This window comes from Diabrotica undecimpunctata, chromosome 9, assembly GCF_040954645.1.
Source record: "Diabrotica undecimpunctata isolate CICGRU chromosome 9, icDiaUnde3, whole genome shotgun sequence".
NCBI classification, from domain to species: domain Eukaryota; kingdom Metazoa; phylum Arthropoda; class Insecta; order Coleoptera; family Chrysomelidae; genus Diabrotica; species Diabrotica undecimpunctata.
Window position 1 is genome coordinate 36,157,681 of NC_092811.1, and position 17,505 is coordinate 36,175,185.

At 30.6% G+C, this 17,505-nt stretch overlaps 1 long non-coding RNA gene across 1 annotated transcript; it reads left to right on the forward strand.

Moving 5' to 3' along the window:
• The first annotated feature begins 844 nt into the window (after nt 1-844).
• LOC140449841 (uncharacterized) lies at nt 845-16,682 on the forward strand. The gene is made up of 2 exons (XR_011951899.1): nt 845-1,203; nt 14,846-16,682. It is a non-coding gene; the product is annotated as an uncharacterized lncRNA (long non-coding RNA).
• Nucleotides 16,683-17,505: the final 823 nt, after the last annotated feature.

The window sequence follows — 17,505 nt, forward strand, 5'->3', positions numbered from 1 at the left end:
TTCTTGTTAATTGGTCGCCATTCTGACTTCTGCATTGTCTTGTGGTTGCCTTGAATTCTTTTCTGTTGACGTTAACTTCCTTACAGAATGCTCTGAATTCTTTCTCTGTTGAAGTTTTCTATATATTTAAGTTCATTATTTTAGTGATTTCGTTTTTTTTCTGTTGTGTATCCTCTTTTCTTCTATTCTATTTGTCTGGTAATGCTCTATAGCTGTTCTAGTTCATCGGATAAGCATCTTTCTGTAGGCATAAATGAAAACGGTATATGGCTTAAATGATAACTCATACTCTCAAGGACTCACATATAGTAAAAGTAGTAAAGATAAACCTTATAATATGCGTTGGTCACGTGTTAAGAATGAACTCTGGACTAGAGGAAGATTTAGACTAAGATTTCTCGACGATGTCGAAGAGAATCTCCAAACAGTTGGCATTAGAGGATGGATAAGTAGGTAGAAGACCAGAGCTGTAGGTTCATTTATAGTTAATATTAATTGTTGCTCTGGAGTGCAGTGTGTTGTAAGCATTTCGCTACGAAATGTGCGATTTGCTGTTGTGGTGATCCATGCTCACTTCCACAATAACTGCAGCGTAATGATGGATACCAATATTGCGATAGTCAGAAATTGTAGTTATGGTTGCCTTCTTTTTATATATTTTCTTCATTTCTCATCCGAGCCATACTCCTTTTTATGGATTAAGACAACTGTTAAGGTTATAAAATAAATATTTGAATTAATACCATTTTATTAGACCTTTATATCAAAAAACGAAATAAATAACTTTATTATAAATCAATAGGAGACAAAAAATTTCAAACTAGACAACACTGATTACACGACTCCTCACAGCTGTAAAGGTAATTTGATATTTTTTTAGGATCAGCTGTTGACGTAAACAAATAAAATGTTTTTGTTGTTATATCTATGATATGGTTTTATTATACAGATATATCTGGTATTTTTATTAATTATTATCAAGGTTGTATTATTTAGGTCATCCCCGAAAACTACCGTTAACCTGTTTAGAGCCTCTGGGAATCCCGTAATTTTATAAATATATAGCAGTGACCTCAAAATAACTTTCATTTTGACAATATTCCTTGAACAAAATGGATAATAATCGTGCAAATCAATTGAATCCTAACAATGGTGCCTTTTGGACAAGCAGAGGGTATGAGGATCGTCCTATGGGATGGATGGGTAAGTTTTTTATATTTAATATCCTATTTTAAATTGATATAAAACAATATGTAAGTAGGTACTCATTTCAAAAAAGTAAATTTACATAATTGATTTAGGATTCTTTGGTTGATACTAGTTACTACAGAATATATTGTGATATAGTATATCTTTCAATAGCCTATATATTTGATAAAATAGCTCTGTAGGTTACATGAAAACCCCAGGACCAGAAGTAACTACTTTTTGTAGAAAAAATATTATCTTTTACTGTTTATGACCTTTTGTTAACATTTAAAACTCCTAATGTTTAACTGTGTATGTTACATTGTAAACCTACATAGATCACTTTCACCATGAGCATAGAAATTCTTTTAACATATTTTCATTTGTCTTAAATGTCAATTACTGAACATTCTTTGATAAGTGTTATATTTATTTTTGGTGTGTGTATTTGTTTACTCATCCCTTCTTCTAAGCCCTTTAATATCCATAAAATACAATTAATCATTAATATATTTTTCATCATCCATGGGTAATGGGCTTGCTGGTTTTACTCATAAAAATGTTGCTATTTGTCTATTTCTTAAGTGCATTATATTATCCAAGAATTAATTATTCCATTCTTTTGTTTAGTTGTATTTATGCTCTTTTTCTTAACATTTAAAACTCTTCTTTGTCTTAATGCATTCCACAATTCTTCATTTGTTATGGTGTTGGGCCAATATATCTTTGGAATATTTCGTGGGAATCTATTGTAATGTACCTACCTACTCACATGTAAGATAATTAAAGTATCTATGTATTTCTATATAGTTTTTAGTCACCTGGTATATGTTATTTACAATTATGAAAAGTTCTCATGTATAATCACTAATAATTATTTGCTGTTAGAAATCAGAATCAATACTCTTCATAAATATTTTCCTATTTAGAATAAATAAGTTTCGCTAGTTTATTCACCTAATACTTCGTATCTATGGAATAATAATAATTTATTTCTCTTATTTCTTTGTTCGATAAGCTATCCGTATTTGCTATTTTAATATTAATATTTGAGTCCAATCTCTTGTACTCAAATCCATCCAGAAACATCGTTAAATAATTGTAGATAACAGAACTTATATATTCATAGTTTTAAGAAATAACAAGCAGAGTGTAATTTTCATCCTCTAATATAATAAATTTATACATGTCAATATATTCTGTTTAATTCCAAAACAAAGAGTTAGTCCGGAGAAGAAATAAACGCATAGTATTCCATAACAAAATTTGGTGTCAGAAGTGGGATATTAGTAGCAGAGTTCCTCTGATTGCTGATAGAAGGAGAGCTGAGGAATTTTTGAATTGACTTGTTTCCTTCGAGGAATCATTCAAAAAAAAACTGTCAGTGTGGAAAAATCGCCACTACAACTAATTACATTGGGGTCCAGTACATCCAGTTCGAAATCCAGTTCCAGTCATAACCCAATTGTAGTTCCATCGGAAGTAGAGGTGAACCCGTGGAATAATAGACTATGCGACCAACAACAATATTCTACTTGTAAGTACATTCTATCTTAAATTCTGTCTCATATTTTAAAAATCTTGTAAACGTATGTCTACTTTATATCCTGATATAAGTAACTTATTTGACGAACAAATACCTTCTCCCGACTCAAATTCTCTTTCAAATTCTTCTACTTCTAATTCAAATAAAATGTCAGTATCAATTGAAATAGCTGAAAAACTTCTCATTCGATTTGATGGTACAAAATCAAAATTATACGAATTCATAGACAATTGTGATAAAGCATACAATTTAGTAAATCCGCAATCCAAACCCATCTTATTAGCCATTATAGAAACTAAATTAACCGATAAAGCTAGGGCCATAACTAGAAACAGAACATTTGACGAATGGAAAGATTTAAAAGACTTCTTATTAGATGCTTATTCTGAACGCCGAACTGAAGGTCAGTGGCAATTGGAATTACATTCCTTACGTCAGATGCCCAGTGAAAATGTAATGTCATTTGCAAATAAAGTTGAAAATTGCTATATAAAATTAATAAATACACTTGATCCAGACTTATCTCCAGATGCAAGAAATGCATGTACTAAACTCTTAAAAACTCAAGCACTAAATGTCTTTATTAGAGGATTAAACAAAGACCTCTCTATTTTAATCAAAGCCCGAAATCCAGATTCCTTAGAAAGAGCTGTTGCTATAGCAATTGCCGAAGAACAAGAACAGTTATCAAGACAAGAAATTTTCAGACCATTCTGTAATATTTGCAAACGAAATAACCATTCCTCAAATAACTGTCGATATAAAAACAATTCAGATAGAAATGTTAGACATCTTCAAAATTCTAGTTTTCAAAACCCAAAATATCCTAATTCAAATCTTCAAAGGTCAAATTCTCAAAATCAAAATTATAAACCTTCAAATTCAAATTCCAATTCTGATTTTCCTCCAAACTTAAGAAAAGAAAATACCAACACTTCCCAACGTTTTTGCAGATACTGCAAAAAACCAGGTCACGTTATAGAAGAATGTAGAAAACGCGAATTTAACAATAAAAACAAAAATCCAACAAATTCTTTAAACTTCCAGAATCCTCGACAACCAACGGTCGATTCTCGAGGAGTTCGTTCAGTTCAGGCCGTATCACAACCATCAACTTCTCAGTCACTTCCTATGTAGATTTACCCTTAGTAAATAATTCTAATCCATCCTCTTGCAAGTTTCTAATCGATACAGGCGCAGATATTTCTTTAATTAAATATTCAAAAATACTAAACATTCCAAAAATTTATTCTAAGTCTATTACTCTACGAGGCATTGATAAAAATGTCTTAAATCCAAATAAAACTATATGTAGTTGTAACGTAAATTTCAAGATAAAAGATTTTGTCCAAACTCATGTTTTCTATGTCGTAGAAGACGATTTTCCTCTTCATTTCGACGGTATATTAGGTAGCGATTTTTTTGAAATAAATAAATGCCAAATTGATTATAAAGAAAATAAATTAAACTTTAAAAATTGTTCTATTTCAATCGAATATATAAAATCTCCATTAAACAATGACAATGACGAATTTCTGAGAGATCAAAATATCGAGACAAGTTCTAATATCGATGAAATATTTCCTTATGATGCTAAATCCATAGAGGATCATTCTTATTTAGAAACCAATGATATCCAAATAACCTTAAGTAGTGAAGAACTACTATCCAATCCAATTCAATCTAAATCTAACTCTAAATCCAAAGAAAATTCAAGTCCAAAATGTGTAAAATCCACTGAGATATGCACAAATAAAACTTGTAACTCTTCACGAAATCATAAATCAAAATCCTGTTCAGAAGAAAAATCCTGTTCAGACGATCTTATACTAAATCAAAACTCTAATTCTAACTCAAGAAGTAATAAAACTATTCTATCCGCAAGAACTGAAACAATTGTTCAAATTAAAGTAATAAATAATGAATTAAGCGAAGGATTATGTCCCGAACGCGAAATCTTTAAAGGTGTATTTTTATGTCCTAGTGTTGTTAAAGTAAAAAATGATTTCTTTTTAACCTCAATCGTAAACACTACTGAAACGGATGTTGAATTAAACGATATTCAAGTAGCAATAGAAAAAATTCCAAATTTACAAAACAATGCAAATATACGAAAAATGTCTTCTTATAAAGATAATACGAATTCTAACAGAATTGCTAAATTAAAAAATGCCTTGAGAACAGATCATTTAAATAGTGAAGAAAAATCATCTTTAATTTCTATTTGCAAGGAGTACAATCATATCTTTTATCTGGAAGGAGATCAACTTACCAGTACAAATGCCATAACTTGCAAAATTCCTTTAAATTCTAATGTACCTATTAGCACTAAATCATACAGGTATCCTGAAGTACACAAACATGAAGTCGAAACTCAAATAAAAGGTATGCTAGATCAAGGTATTATCGAAGAATCAACTTCGCCATGGAATTCGCCCCTTTGGGTTGTGCCAAAAAAGGCCGATGCTTCAGCAAAGAAGAAATGGCGAATTGTTATAGACTATCGACGACTAAATGATATTACTATAGGAGATTCATTTCCACTTCCGAATATAGTCGATATATTAGACCAATTGGGTCATTCAAAATATTTTTCAACAATAGATTTAACATCAGGATTTCACCAGATCAAAATGGATCCTGAGGATTCTCCAAAGACTGCTTTCTCAACTCCGTCTGGACATTATCAATATTCACGAATGCCATTTGGATTAAAAAATGCTCCCAGTATTTTTCAAAGGCTAATGAATACTGTCCTCTCAGGAATACAAAATTACAGATGTTTTGTCTATCTCGACGATATAGTCATTCATGCCGATACATTAGAAAATCATAATAAAAGATTAAAAGAAGTATTCGAAAAATTGTCTACATTCAACTTAAAAATACAACCAGATAAGTGCGAATTTTTTCGTCGCGAAGTAATGTATTTAGGACATTTAATAACTGAATTTGGTGTCAAACCGGACGAAAAAAAGGTATGTGCTGTTACAGATTTTCCTATACCCAGAACACAAAAAGATATTAAGAGCTTTTTGGGTCTCACTGGTTATTATAGACGCTTTATAAAAAATTTCAGTGCTTTAACACAACCTTTAACAAAACTGCTGAGGAAAAATGTTGAATTTAATTGGACAAGCATTCAACAACAGTCATTTGAGAACCTGAAATCAATACTTTGTTCAGAACCAATACTTCAGTATCCAGATTTTACCAAACCCTTTGTCTTAACAACGGATGCTAGTAATTATGCAATAGGGTCCATACTTTCTCAAGGTAAAGTACCAGATGATTTACCTATTGCTTATGCTAGTCGTACCTTGAACAAAGCGGAATCAAACTATAGCACAACAGAAAAAGAATTACTTGCAATTGTATGGAGTGTTAAACACTTTAGACCATATTTGTACGGAAATAAATTTTTCATTTATACGGATCATAAACCACTCACATGGCTATTTAATGTAAAAGATCCCGGATCAAGACTCGTTAGGTGGAGATTAGCATTAGAAGAATATAGCTATGAAATTATTTATAAACCAGGTAAATTAAATCAAAATGCTGATTGTTTAAGTCGTCCTCCTTTAACCATATCTGAAACAAATATTTGCGAAGAAAACAAAAACCCGGCAACAATCACCTTACAAATAAACAAAATGAGTAAAGAAAATAATGACACTTATTCACAGTTCTTATCTAAATCCGAAACTATATTAATAACAAATGATAATATAAAAGAAACAAATGAAAAGATTACATCATTTTCACAAAATTTAGCATTGTTTGTTCCCGTAGATTTAAATTTTAATGAGATCGTTCAGAAACAAATAAATAAACAATTCAGTCATATAGAAAAATTGAAAGCCAAAAATCCAAGACTAAATGACATTATATATATTTCTGATCAAAATAAAAACTTTTATTACATATTTATAAAAAATAATTATTGGGACAATACCTCTTATGAAGATATATTTAATTCCCTAATAAAATTAAGAGACTGGTTATTAAACGATAAAATATTAAAAATTTGCCTACCCAGAATAACTTTTAGCTACGATAAATTAAGTTGGGGAAAAATTAGATCTATGATTAGATTTATTTTTAGAAAAACTGATATATCTATTATCATTTATCATGATATACTAACAAATCCTGAACCTGAGGAAATAACTACAATATTACAAGAGAATCACACTAGTCCTACGGCTGGACACTCTGGTTTTCATCGGACATACAATCGTATAAAAAAACATTTCAAATGGAATAATATGAAAAATGATATTAAAAACTTTATAAAAACCTGTGAATCTTGTCAGAAAAATAAACTCGTTAGAAAAAAATTCGTAAAGCCCATGGAGATAACAACAACAAGCTCAAATCCATTAGAAAAAATATTTTTAGATATAGTAGGTCCTTTACCTTTAACCGAGTCAGGTAATAAGTTCATATTAACATTACAAGATGACTTAACAAAATTTTCTCAAGCTTATGCAATTCCGAATCATGAAACCAAGACTATCGCTGAAAATCTGGTTCGTGGATTTATTTGCAAGTTTGGAAAACCCGATATAATAGTTACTGATCAAGGCCGAGATTTTACTTCCAAATTATTTTCTCAAATCGCCAAGCTTTTTAAAATCAGACATATAAATTGTACTGCTTATCATCCAGAATCAAATGCTGCATTAGAAAGGAGTCACGCTACTTTAGCAGACTACCTTAAACATTATATTAAAGCTGATCAATCCGATTGGGACGAATGGCTAGATTTTGCTATGTTTTCATATAATACAACTAATCATACTTCAACCAAATTCACACCATATGAACTAATATTTGGATATACACCTAATCTACCTAGCAGTATAATACGACCAGTAGAACTCAAATATACATATGAAGATTATTTAGATAATTTAACACTTAAGCTTAGAAAATCTCATGAGTTAGCAAAAACGAATCTATTAGAATCTAAAGTAGTCAGTAAAAAATATTATGACCAAAAGATTAATGACACCGTTTTCTTAGAAGGACAATTAGTATATCTCCAAAATGAGCAAACAAAGAAGGGTCAAACCAAAAAACTTACACAAAATTATAATGGACCTTATAAAATTCTAGAGATAAATTCTCCTGTCAATTGCACAATTTTAGTAAATAAAAAACCAATAAAAGTTCACATGAATAGATTGAAACATGCTTTTGTTTCAGGTATGCAATAATATGGCTGACAAATAGTGAACAAATTCACAAGAAATATACCAATACTCCTATCAACAAATCACCTGGAATCTATTACGAACACATAAAAAATGTTCAATTTATTGAAACTCATTGGAACATATTAAGTCATATTCCTTTACAACCTTTTACAGACAAATTAAATTTTGTAGATCTCACCTATCAAAAAACATTAAGACTGTGTCAAAACAAACCAGTTCTTATTGAATTACGATTATGCGATACTTCACTAAAACTCTTAGGACAAATCATACCTAGACTCTTTCAAGATGAACAAACTTTAAAAAACATAATTCTGCATGAACATTTTAGACCAAAACGCGCTCTATTTAATGCAATTGGATCTGTTTTCAGGACCTTATTCGGTACCTTAGACAGTGATGATGCTGAAAATTTCAATAATGCTATTAACAAAGCTGAAAGTAACGAAAATCATCTTCTTGATTTACTAAAACAACAAATTCATGTAGTAAAAGCCACGATTACAAATTTTAATAACTCTATTACAAATCTAGACCGAAACAAAGTGATTTTTGATAAAAATTTTGAATCAATTACCAATTACACAGATAAAATGAATAATAAATATTTTAATTTAGATTTAAAACAAAAAATTGAAGAACATTTTACCTTACTAACTTTCTTTATAACAGAATTACAACAAGAATATTCTACTTTAATAAACGTTATTCTATTTGCAAGAAATAATAACCTTCATCCTTCTGTTATAACACCTGAGCAACTAATTCAAGAATTATCTAAAACGGTAACGCATTTACCTAGTACATCGACTTATCCATTTCCATTGACTATCGATTATGCTCATAAATATTTCGATATCATTTTACTTAAATATATATATTTTGATAACAAGATTTTAATTACGGTTAGTATACCTTTGGTTAGTAATACTCCTTATTCTCTTTTTAAACTAATATCTCTTCCTATAATTCATCCAACATTAAAGAGACTTACCTTTATTCTTCCATCTGTCAAATATCTTGTTCTTTCAGAAAATAGAAACATTTATGTTACTATTGATACATTAGAAGACTGTTATTCATTAGATGAAGAAAAACTTATTTGCAAAAATCCTGATACTTTCCGATTTACACACACTAATCCAATTTGTGAAACTGAATTGTTAACTTCAATAACAAACATACCATCTAGTTGCGATACTCGTATAATTCAAACAGAATATGAAATTTGGCATAAATTAAACAAACCAAATTCTTGGATATATGTTTTACCCAAACCAACAGATTTAACTTTAAGCTGTCAGACTAGTACGCCAATATCTATTGTTCTTTCAAACACAGGTATTTTTTCTACTTCGAATAATTGCAAAACTTACACCGGATCAACTATTTTGATATCTGTCTCAAATCCAAAAGAAAGTAATTTTCAGTCTATCATTCCAGATTTATCCCTTCCAGAAGTCTGTTGTGATGATATTAAGATAAATAATGAATCCAAATTACACCTTGTTCCCTTACAATTAAATAATCTCGATCGAGATGCATTAAATTTAGCAAGCCATAAACTAGATAATTTAGAGAAAATGACCTCAGAAACAAATATTAATTTTTCAGACACAATAAAAAATAGTTCTTATTTCACTTATGCAATCTTATTTTTGATAAAATGTATGTTACTTTATATTTTATACAGGATAATTAAATATTTTTACCGACGATTTCGTAGAAATCCGTCACATAGTTGTCAACAAATTACAAATTGTTTAACACTAAATATATGTCAAAGTAAACGAAAACATGTACATGAGACAGATTTAAGTATAGATTGTAAACATAATAAAGACAATAATTATAGTGAATCCAAAAAGTGTGAAGAGACTAGTTTCACAGAGACTACACCGATAAGACGAAGTGAAAGACTATCGAGACTAAAAGAAACTATTTAAATGTGTTAAAATAAAATAATAATGTATACAAATGTTTTATACCATTTAAATGAAAATTCATTTTACAATTATTTTCATTCTTACAAAAGGAGGTGTAATGTACCTACCTACTCACATGTAAGATAATTAAAGTATCTATGTATTTCTATATAGTTTTTAGTCACCTGGTATATGTTATTTACAATTATGAAAAGTTCTCATGTATAATCACTAATAATTATTTGCTGTTAGAAATCAGAATCAATACTCTTCATAAATATTTTCCTATTTAGAATAAATAAGTTTCGCTAGTTTATTCACCTAATACTTCGTATCTATGGAATAATAATAATTTATTTCTCTTATTTCTTTGTTCGATAAGCTATCCGTATTTGCTATTTTAATATTAATATTTGAGTCCAATCTCTTGTACTCAAATCCATCCAGAAACATCGTTAAATAATTGTAGATAACAGAACTTATATATTCATAGTTTTAAGAAATAACAAGCAGAGTGTAATTTTCATCCTCTAATATAATAAATTTATACATGTCAATATATTCTGTTTAATTCCAAAACAAAGAGTTAGTCCGGAGAAGAAATAAACGCATAGTATTCCATAACACTATTTACAAAAACTTTTCCTTCTGATAGTGTTCATGTCTCACTCCCTTATAGTAGTATTGATTTGATGATACTATTAAATGTGTTTTGGCTAATTTATGTTGAGATATGATATGAGACGATTTCAAAGGCCCGTTGTTCTTTTATTATTCTATGTTTAATGTTTGCCTGTAAAGGTAGCAGAATTCTTTAACCTGTTTTATTTCTTCTTGATTGATGTATAGTTTACCATGTTCACTTATTCCTATTCTTATCTCTACTATCTTATTAGTGATGATTTTAAGACCAACCTCATCTGCCTTTCTCTCCAGCTTCCTTATCACATTCTTCATGCCATCTATTGTATGTGATACCAAGCAGATATCATATTACGCATATTGCATCTCCCAATGTTGGATTTAATGGGCAACCAAATCAAATCTTACAACAGTTACAGATGGTGCAGCTGATTACTTTACATGTAGTGAGTTCTTATTTTATTTAATTAATTAACTAAAGGTAAGTAATTCTCAATTAAATATTTAAAATTAAAACAATTGATATTTTTTTATTTTCACACCAACACAATATGTTGAAGTAGAGCTCAACAAATCAATGCTCCCCTGTACCACCATCTCCATGCATGTGAAGCCCAATATAGATCCAACAAGAAAAGAGGTTATCTAAAAAGAAAAATAACACTTTAGGGAGTGAATCTTTAAAACTGATGTTTTATATAAAAAAATTGGGAAGTGCAATAATAGAAAAATGGAGCAAATTAATTAATTATAGAAATGAACATCTTCTTCTTAAGGTGCCTGCTCCATTACTGAAGGTTGGCTATAAGTACAGCAAATTGCTCTCTATCTTGAGCTGTTCTTAGTATCGAATGTGTGTCCATGCCTGTCCAGTCTCTTACATTCTTCAACCAGGAGCATTTTCTTCTTCCCGGACCTCTTCTTCCTTCCACTTTCCCTTGCATTATAAGTCATAGAAAGTTGTATTTTTCTCCTCTGTAAATATGTCCTAGATAACTCGTTTTTCTGTTTTTTACAATATTTAGGAGTTCTCTCTCAGTACCCATTCTTCTTAGCACCTCGTTGTTGATCACATGCTCTGTCCAAGGGATCTTCAGCATCCTTCGAAAAACCCACATCTCAAAGGCTTCTATACACCTCATACTTGTAATACAGTCCATGTTTCCACACCGTATAGCAATATGGAATAAATAAACGTTTTTACAAATTGGTATCGGATATCCAACGATAACGTAGAGTTTATATATTCTATACAAGCACATATTTCGACCTTGTGGTCAAGATCGTTTGTTATCCAGCAACCAAGATACTGGAATTTTTGTACTGGTTCTATATGTTTGTTATAGAATGAACATCTAGAATTAGAAATAAAAATAAAAACATTAGAATATGAAAATTTAAAATGTTAAAAATTTTGTTATTTGAATAAGTAAGAAAAAAATGTGTTTTGAAGGTTTATGTACCCACCTATTAAAATGCGTTTTTACTAGAGATGAATGGACAGTTGTATTCTCATTATTTCTTCCAGCAATCTCATACATCTCCTCAGGAATAGCAGCTTCAACATCTACCATATCATCAATGCTGTCATTGTGATCGATAGCTATGTTGTGCAATACAGCACAGGCCACAACAATGTTCATGGCTGTATCTAATTTTACCCGTAGTCCCATAGCCAGGCAGGAAAAACGCCTCTTTAATACCCAAAAACACCTCTCTCTGGGATTTCTTGTGGCTACTTGTGCTCTATTGTAGGCTTCCTCACCATTTGTTCTAGGCTGCAAAAATGGAGTCAAAAGGTAAATTCTACAAGGGTATCCACTATCTCCCAAGAGAAAATCTTTCCCATATACATCACTCTCAAAATCGTCATGTATGTGGCTATCATTGAAAATAGTTGTGTTATGCACAGAACCAGGTCATCTACAAATGATGTCTTGAATCCTCAGCTGTGCATCACATATAGCTTGAGTATTTAACGAAAAGTATCCTTTTCTATTCCTAAACAATTCTGCTCGTGGGCCTCCAACTGCCTGAATTTTGACGTGGGTACAAACAAGAGCACCTATTACGTTTGGAAATTTAGCCAACGCATAAAACCCAGAGTTAACCCGCAGGCGCTCCTCTGCTGTTGCTGGCATCTTTATAAAAACTGGCCTTAACCTAGCTATAGCAAGAGATATTCTCTTGATGATTCGACATGCTGTTGCACTCTCACATTATCAGCTACAGTCACTTGGAACCCTCCGTAGCATAAAAGCTGATTGTCAGTAAGATCTGCTCAATGGCACTAATAGATTTGTTTCGTTTGGTTGTTGGTTTGATACCATCTATTAGTCCCACTAATTCTCTCACAACTTCCTTGGATACTCTGTATAGTTGTTTGAATTCACTATCACTGTGTGTGTCATTGGATTCATCCTGGTTCTGTGATTAACCCTAGGGACGACATTTTCCTCCTCGCTCGACAATGAAAGGTCAGAAATATCAGAGATGTCCATGTTCTACAAGTTAAATAAATATTTTATTAGATATTATATTTATAATTATTTCTTCCAGAAAGTCTTATTTTTATTGAATAATATGACTTACCCTATTTACAGATCTATTTTGTAACAATTTATTCTGGGTATTTGTTAATTACACTATATATTTAATTTTAAAAATCTAATTTATAATTAAATAACTAATAATTGTAATTAAAAATTAAAAAACTCTTTATTTAATAACTCTATTTAACCTATATAATAACTAAAAAACTCTATTTAATAACTAAAAACAATTCGGGCAATGATTAGTTTAGTTTAGACTTTAGAGCACTCAACAACCAAATATATCTTCTTCTTCTTCTTTGTTTGGGCTATGTCCTAGACAATTTACCCAGTTTACTTCGAGGGTAGACACTTTTTGTCTTGCTTCAGCAATCAGTGTCTACCTACTGTACCTACACATATTCTTCCTATGTTTGTGTTAGGTTATTCTACATGTATACCTACTTGTGCTGTTTTTTTTTCTTCACAGGCTGAAATATTAGTAAGAAAACAAAACAAAGGTATAAACTTTTCTCGCTCGGGGTAGCCCCCAAGCTTTGCACACACCAGAAATGCTACCGACGGATAAAGTAGAACCACCCAGGACTGAAAGAAGGAAGATAATAGTTTATAATTTAATATTGAAGGTAGAAATAAAGTTGCATAAGGTGTTTATTGTATTTTCATTAATATTTGTGAGGATTGTACAAATATTTATGGGAGTGGGAAGTTTAGTTTTAGCTAATTCGGCATACAAGTCGAAGTGTGGGTTTTGATTTAAGCGACATTCTAATACAATATGATTTAAGCCTCCCACTTATCCACATTCGCAATAAGGATCATCTTTGACTTCAATTCTAAATAGATGAAGAGGGGATGGGCAATGACCCGTTCTCATACGGATGATTGTAGTTACATGTCTCCTACTGATATATGCGAATTTATTGAACCAAGGTAGTGTGTGGATTCGTTTATTCATTTTGACATAGAATGAATTACTTGTGCCGTATCCTTCATACTATTCAGCTGCCCAGTTAGACCAAATCTCTCTTTTTAAGTAGAGTGTAAAATTTGAAAACTGTAGCTTGGTATTCATGGGAATATTCAGGGAATGACCTATATTGGCAAGTTGGTCAGCCTTGTAGTTTCCAGTAATACCAGTGTGTCCTGGGATCCATGCTATATTCCCGTATAATTTGGACTGCATGATTGAACGCGGTTACCTCTGCTGTACATATTTGGATATTATTTTGTAGTTTAGATGAAAATGAATAGTTTATATCTGGGGAAAAAACTCCAAATCCCGCATTCCCATTGTGTCCGTTGAGCCATCTGTAAATAATTATTTGTATGAATGGAATTTTTTAACTAAGTTCCCAAAATTCATAAGGTTGAATTCATTTTTTGTAATGTTTTCATTCAGAATTCCTATTGGTTGAAGTTGTAGTTCCAGTTCATATTCATGAGCGATTTTTCTAAGAGGAACTATCAATATGGGTTTTTCCTTATTTCTCCAGTATTTATTGTCCATATTACAAAGTGCTTCTATTCAACGATTGATTGAATGACAGGGTTGTTTTTAACACCTAAGATACAAAATTCTAAAGTACCGTTACATTCTCATAAAAGACTATATCGGCAAGATTTTTGGATACGGCCATTGGCGTAGCTGCGGTAATTGCAAAGGGTTTTTAAAATTAATCTTAAAGTAATATATAATTAATTTGTTACTAATTTAATTATAAAAAAAATGTTACAATATCTTACATCACTTTTCATTTTTTGTAGATGTCCTTTCAACTATATTGTCACTGGCTTATGTGTTCACCAAGAGCGATAACGACAACAGATCTAATCAAATGAATCCCAACAACCCGGTTTATTGGTTATCTAGAGGACAAACCAAACCCTAAGACGTGGTGGCAGTCCAATTGACCCATTTGGAGTAAAAATGAAATCGATACTACACAAAAACCCATCAAAAAATGTTTCACTGTTTATTTGATTTTTTTTTAATTAACATTCAAAAATATTAATTTGTAAGATAGAGCTATAACATGTCATTTTAGTTATATGTACGTAACAGGCAGTCATAATTTTTATTTGTCATGTAGTGGCCTAATATTTTTACATTTAACAAATGGTAAAATTCAATACAATATTATTGTTAAACCTTTTCAAATTCCTTTCAAATTTATCTATGTATTTGCTTTTTAAAATTCTTCTAATTGAGTAAAATGAGTCATAAACCATAAACAAGATTTTGACATACAAAGATAGCCAAATAAATGCACAAATATACAGGGTGTTCTTAGGTGTGCTTTCATTATAGACATTGTATATTTTTGCATTTATTTGGCTCTCATTATGTCAAAACCAGAAATTTATGATAAACATCAAAGTCGCAGTTGGTACATATTATATCTATATATATTTTAATATTGATCTGAAACTACTTTCTTGTGACATTATAATGTTATTTATCATTTTTATTGAGAATTACCCACAATTTGAATATACAATTGTAACTAGTTCCCAATAGAAATAGTAAACCATTATTGTAGCACACAATGAAATCTAAATAAATGCAAAAATATACAGTGTGTCCCCAGTTGTGACTTATTTTGGACACACTGTATATTTTTGCATTTATTTATATTTCATTGTCTGCCAAAATAATGGTTTACTATTTTTATTGGAAATTAATTACAATTGTATACTTAAATTTTGGGTTATTCTCAATAAAAAAATAGTAAACCATTATTTTAGCACACGATGAAATCTAAATAAATGCAAAAATATACAGAGTGTCCCCAGTTGTAATCTAATTCTGGACACACTGTATATTTTTGCATTTATTTATATTTCATTGTGTGGCAAAATAATGGTTTACTATTTTTTTATCGAGAATTACGAAAAACTTAAGTATACAATTGCAATTAATTCCCAATAAAAATAGTAAACCATCATTTTGGCACACAATGAAATATAAATAAATGCAAAAATATACAGTGTGTCTGAAGTTGTGACTTAATTCTAGACACACTGTATATTTTTGCATTTATTTGTATTTCATTGTCTGCCAAAATAATGGTTTACTATTTTTATTGGGAATTAATTACAATTGTATACTTAAATTGTGGGTAATTCTCGATAAAAAAATAGTAAACCATTATTTTTGCACACGATGAAATCTAAATAAATGCAAAAATATACAGTGTGTCCCCAGTTGTGATCTAATTCTGGACACACTGTATATTTTTGCATTTATTTATATTTCATTGTGTGGCAAAATAATTGTTTACTATTTTTTTTTATCGAGAATTACCCACAACTTAAGTATACAATAATTGTAATTAATTCCCAATAAAAATAGTAAACCATTATTTTGGCAAACAATGAAATATAAATAAATGCAAAAATATACAGTGTGTCCCCAGTTGTGACGTTATTAGGGACACAGTATATTTTTGCATATATTTCCTTGTATTCCAAAGAAATTAATATTGTTTCATACAATGATATAATAACATAAATTTGTTTAAACTAATAATTGTATACTCTGTGTCGACATGTTCACATGTAGTTGATTAATATATTTAGTAAATAAAAGCAGTCTTAAACAGTGAGTGTTTATTTTTTGTTAGATTATTCCACGTGTCTTGCTCACGATGTGTTTGATATCATCCGTTCACCTCCTCTGCTGCCTGCTCACTCCTCTTCTGTTCCCTCTTTCTTCCAATTCTGTCGGTCTTGAGCTTCCTGCAGCCAATTCACAGCGATTTTTTTGACGTCGTCTGCCCATCGTGTAGAAAGGTTTTCACTCACGAAGGTACTTTTTAAAAAGACCCTTTTTAATAACTTTTACAACTATTATACTGCACTGCTTTATTGATTGAAAATAACTGAATTTAATTAGAATAGTATTTCTTTTACATAAAAATTAAATGCTGACAAAACTGCTGATTGGGATTGCTGACCTCCAGGGTTACTGCACCGTAATTTCTCCTTCCCATTCGGAAGTTTTGTGAGGGATGAACAAAACTGAAGGTATAGATTCTGGATCTGCTGTAACTTTTTCTACTTCATTTTTTTTCTTTTTCTATAACTCTCGAAGTCTGTAAACCAAGAATAATGATAAGGGCTGTTTGCCAGGATATATATTGGTGGTGCCCATAGATGATAATGATCCATTGTTTTAAAGACACGCGTTGGAGTCTTTCTTCTTCTGTTGAGAGTTTATGTAGTTCATCTAATTGGATTCTATCTAATTTTAGGGGCTTTACTGTTGGATCTTAAGATTAATTTATATTTTTGGCAGGATTAAGGGTTCTTTCTTTATTGTTGCTTTGGAGTTGATGTAAACTTCGTTGTTAGTTCTAAACTCACATCCTGGGGATAGAGGAATGTTCCTCTGAGTACTTTAGTTTTGGAAGTAGAACAATGGG